Raw genomic sequence first — 5,074 nt, 5'->3', positions numbered from 1 at the left:
TTTTGATTACTATGGCTTTATAGTAGAGTTTGAAATTTGGTATTGATATTCCTCCAGCAGTGTTCTTTCTGTTGAGGATCGTTTTTGCTATTCGGGGTCTTTTATTGTTCCATACGAATTTTTGGATTGCCTCTTCTATTTCCTTGAAGAATGAGGTTGGAATATTGATAGGTATCGCATTGAATTTGTAGATATCCTTGGGAAGTATTGCCATTTTCATGAAGTTAATCTTTCCGAGATTCCTGAGTTTTGTAACCATACCTACACCACAAATGGGAAACACCTCATGGTTCTTCAACCATTACATTTATGATAGACAAAGTGAGAATATCATTGAGTGTAGGCTTCCGTCTCTCCATCAGGCTAGGTACCATGGGTCTTGTAAATACTTGCTCAAGCGCTGGGGGTAGAAGAGGAAGGGTCCCCAGAGAGGTGTTGAAGCCTTTAGGATGGAGCAGGACCCCTCTTCAGTAGTCGCAGGGCCCCATCTCGGATCTGCTTGGTTTTCATCCCGTAGATAATGGGGTTGAGCATGGGTGGCACCACGAGGTAGAGGTTGGCTAGAAGGATGTCGATGTGCCTGGGGACCTGCTGGCCAAAGCGCCGCGTGTAGAAGAGGAGGATGACGTCCAGGTGGGAGCCACACGTGCCAAAGGTCTTAGCCCTTGCTTCCTTTGAGGACAGGTAACACAGCCCGGAGGATGAGTACATAGGAGACAGCAATGAAGATGGTATCAGTGTCCACCACCAGTGTGGCAGCCGTGATGCCGTAGATGTCGTTTGGCCGTGTGCCCCCACAAGCCAGCTTTACCGCAGCCATGGGCTCACAGTAGGAGTGGGCCACCACTCTGCTACAGTAGCTCAACCTTGCTAGCAAGCAGGTGAGTGGGATCATGATACCCAACCCACAAAGCAGAGCTGCAGCCCCCAGCTTGCCCACCGACTCTGGGGACAGCAGTGACCCATAGTGTAGTGGCCGGCAGATGGCCAAGTAACGGCCAAAAGCCATTTCAGGACACCAGATTCTACTGCGGAGAAGCCGTGGATAAAGAACATCTGGGCAACACAGGCAATCTCAACAGCATTCGCCCAAAACAGTGCAAGGAGTTTGGGCACAGTGGAGGTGCAAAGCCCCAGGTCAATGGTGGACAGCATACACAGGAATGGGTACATGGGGTTGGTGCAGGGTAGGCTCTGAGTGCGCCACCAGCAGAACTGCCATGTTGCCGAGCACTGCCAGGGCAGACATGGAACAGAAAGGAAATGTGATCCAAAAATGGGCTGCCTCCAGGCCAGGAGTTTCTATGAGCAGGAAGGAGGTTGGATTCTCATGGTTGTGGTTTGAATGATGCAAGGCCAGGTCAAAGTAGAATGGATACAGAAAATCTTACTCCCTTGCTCTACACTCCCAGGAAGCCCTAGAAGGTGAAGTGGCTGGGAGTCATCCTTATAATATAGCAGAATGACAGCAGGACATATTTGAGTTAGACTTCATGAAAAGCATTCAGGATGAGATGAATGTAGGGCACTGAGAAATGATGCAAAGGAGAAGGTGGATTACTCTAACTGAAGTTCAAAGGAGCTCTTCTCCCTTCTGTCTGATTCAAAACACGTCTAGACTTTGGCTGCAGAACCATCTCCATGATGAAGGTAAGTGCTATAGACATTCTTACAATGTTCTACTCTCTGCCTAGTATAATTTTATTTGGAGTCATCGCCTCTGTGACACTATGAAAGTAAATACTCAAACATCAGACAGTGTGGGTGGAAGACCCCCAAGTGACTTACTTTTCATGATGAAAAAAATCAGGACTGAAGAAAATAAAAGGAGAGGTAAAGAAATCTTGGATGGATTTTATTTTTTTGGTCATGGGGCCTGAACTCTGGGCCTGGGCACTGTTCCTCAGCTCTTCAGCTCAAGGCTAGCACTCTCTACCACTTGAGTCACAGCGCCACTTCCAGCTTTTTCTGCTTATGTGGTGCTGAGAAATTGAACCCAGGTCCTTGTGTATGCAAGGCAAGTACTCTACCACTGAGCCACCTTCCCAGCCCCATGGATGGATTTTTTTTTAAGTCATTGATTCCATAACTTACAGACAAGGCTCAAATCCTACATTTGGACTAGGAACATTGAAGCACAGGTGACAGGCTCAGTCTTCTGTAGCTTGCTACAAACACACAAGGTTGTCTGGCCCTTGTTTAGTGCTAGGTTTATATGCTTGTTTCGGGTGTTCTGTATGGATTGTTGACAGAGACAGGTGAGATAATGAAAAATTGGTAGTGGTAGGTGTCAGGTAGATTTACTCACTATAGATGATCTATAGCCACTATAGATGATCTATAGGGTCACTGAGAGATCATTAAAACACATTTTCTAATAATAATCAAAGAATTAGAGATAAACTTTAGTCATTAAGAGCACATAGGCATTCTCCATAAGCAAACATGGACACCACATTTTTTTTTTGCCAGTCCTGGGGCTTGAACTCAGGGCCTGGGCACTCTCCCTGAGCCTTTCTTTGCTCAAGACTATAGTGCTCTACCACTTGAGCCACAGTGCCACTTCCGGCTTTTTTCTGTTGATATGGTACTGAAGAATTGAACCCAGGGCCTCATGCATTTGAGGCAAGCATTCTACCACTGAGCCACCTTCCCAGCCTGGACACCACATTTGATCAAAAAATAATACTAAGCATTTATACACCCATACCTGTATCTTCTATTATAAAATGCTTTCCTGATATCTCACCTACATGTGTTTTCTTATTAGTCTCTCATGCACTTGCTAGCCAGTAATTGAGATATTGAGAGAGTTTAGAGACTAAACAAAAGGCAGGAAGAGGACAGTAAAGGGAGAGGAGGAAAGAATATGGAACTGAAAATCAGAAAAGATGAGAATGAGAACCAGAATAGTCATAGGAAAGAAAGGAAAAGAGATGAATCTGTCACAAAGGAGCTGATAATATTATGTGATGGTGTTCTGTTTGCTAACTGAAATACTCAGACCAAATAACCCATTGGAGATACCACTTTGAATCTAGGACTTAAAGCTATAATATTCCTTGCAATTCCTAACATCAGCCACCAGAACCTGGAGAGCTCAGAAATTGTCCTGAGAAAAAAGGCCAGAGGGACAGGACAAGTTTTCTAATATGAACTGGAAGTGGAAAAGTTGTTTCAGGTTGTCTGTTTTCTCTCCAGTGTCAGCTACATCTGTTACTCCCATGTTGAACAAATCACCACATACCTTTCTGTCTCACCATCTCTTTCTCAATGTGTTTCCTGTTAACCTTCTGTGACATTTTCTTCCCTGATTTTCCACTACTGATCTTGGGCCTAAGCATCCACAGAAGGGATTTCTGGCTTCCTGGTGATGGAAGGGTCAGTGAAAGAGAAAAACTGGAGTATGGAAGATCTTGTGAAATGGTCTATGTAAAACTATTCTATTTGATGAGTGCACTGTGTGTTTAACTAAACATGGGGGTTTTGTGTGTCCATGTGGGTTGCTGTGTAAAATACATAGATAAGCCTGGCTATATAACTCAGAAGATACAGGTTCACATGTTTACATGACACTTCTTTTAGAGTGTCCATACTTCAGAATCTGTTCTCTGGTGTGGAGAGAATGGAGAACAGAGCAATCTTAGTTATGCATGGGGCAGCCCTGTTTTCTTTTCCTTTCTTCATTTTGTCTCTCAACTTTGCATTTTAATAACTACATTTAGTTTATTTAGCCCCTGAGCTGCGATTCAAAGAACTTGTACTCTTTTTTGGACCTAGAAACTATGTAACACAATGACCACAAGATCCTCCTCCTCCTACAGTCCTGTTCTCACAGATGAGCAGGTGACATTTGAAGAGTATGTAGGGAGCACAGTGTTCTTGCCTGGCAATAAGGAGGTAAGAGTCGAGTTGTCAGCCTTAGACATCTTGCCCCCTGGCTATCATCTATATTTGAATTAAGCTTCATGGAAAACATGCAGGATCGGAAGATTGTAGGGCTCTTGGAAATGAGGAAAGCCAGGAGATGGGTTACTTCCATTTCCATCTGTTTTAGTGAGCTCTAGAATGAGGACTCAGGGCTAGGAGTGCAGAACCCCTCCTCTATGGTGAGATGCTACAGACTCCATCAGTGTTCTTCTCTCTACCCGTGAGCTTTCTACTATCTTTTAGTATTATTTTCATCTTCTATCTGCATCCTGAGATCAGGCAATCAGACCCCTAGCCTCTTCTCAATAACTTTCTCCAAATAGTAGCTACTTCATTGTTCTTATCCCTCTTGTTTGTTTGAATTATTTTAGCAATTTATATAAAATGTTCTTACCTGCATAAGAACAGGAGCTCAAGTACCTGGAACAAAGTTGTGTTGCAAGGAAAGGAGCAAGGTTTTCATCCCCCAGGATGTTCAACACCTGAAAGCTATTTGTCAACAATTCATCACCCATTAATAGAAGACCACGGACATAAACCAATTCAAATTCTTGCTCTATAACCCACCAGTTATGTGGTCTCTCAAGTCACCTAAACCCTGTCAACCTGTGTGCTTATCTGTGATCTGGATTATTATGAGAGTTATCTGAAGAAGTCCCACAGTATGGATCAAAAAAGTGTGGCTCATTTGCATACCCTTTCATGTGAAGTGGAGACTATGTCAGTGAGAAATTATCTCAGTGGCAGTCATGCTTATTGCTGGATTGAGCACACAAAAGACTTACCTGGTCTGATCAGGAAGTTAGTGAAATCCTAAGTCCTGCAGAGCTTAAGAGTTTTGGGAGCAAAAGAGCTGAAGTATTTACCTTGTCATTAGAGCCCTAGCTGAGAATAGAAATTCCCTGAGCAATTTCTAAGGGCCTCTGGGATCCTGGAAAGAGGCAGGAAATTGAAGCTGGGAAATTCAGACCTTGCTGTGTAGAGGGAGGGAAGTGAGTATAGGTGATCAAAGATGTTATACCACAAGAGAGTTCAGGATCTTCATTGGCCTTCTGATGCCTAACTACAGACCGGACAAACCACAAAAAGCTAAAGTCTATTGGAATGGCAATTCTAAAGGTTGGGAAGTCTAAGATCCGAGAGC

At 43.8% G+C, this 5,074-nt stretch overlaps 1 pseudogene; it reads right to left on the bottom strand.

Annotated features, from left to right (window-relative positions):
- Positions 1–444: 444 nt before the first annotated feature.
- Positions 445–4,445, bottom strand: LOC105983922 (annotated as a pseudogene).
- Positions 4,446–5,074: the final 629 nt, after the last annotated feature.

The sequence above is a fragment of the Dipodomys ordii genome, unplaced genomic scaffold (assembly GCF_000151885.1).
Source record: "Dipodomys ordii isolate 6190 unplaced genomic scaffold, Dord_2.0 Scaffold22, whole genome shotgun sequence".
Taxonomy (NCBI): Eukaryota; Metazoa; Chordata; class Mammalia; order Rodentia; family Heteromyidae; genus Dipodomys; species Dipodomys ordii.
The sequence above is the reverse complement of the archived record's forward strand: the minus strand, read 5'-3'. Positions and strand labels throughout refer to the sequence as shown.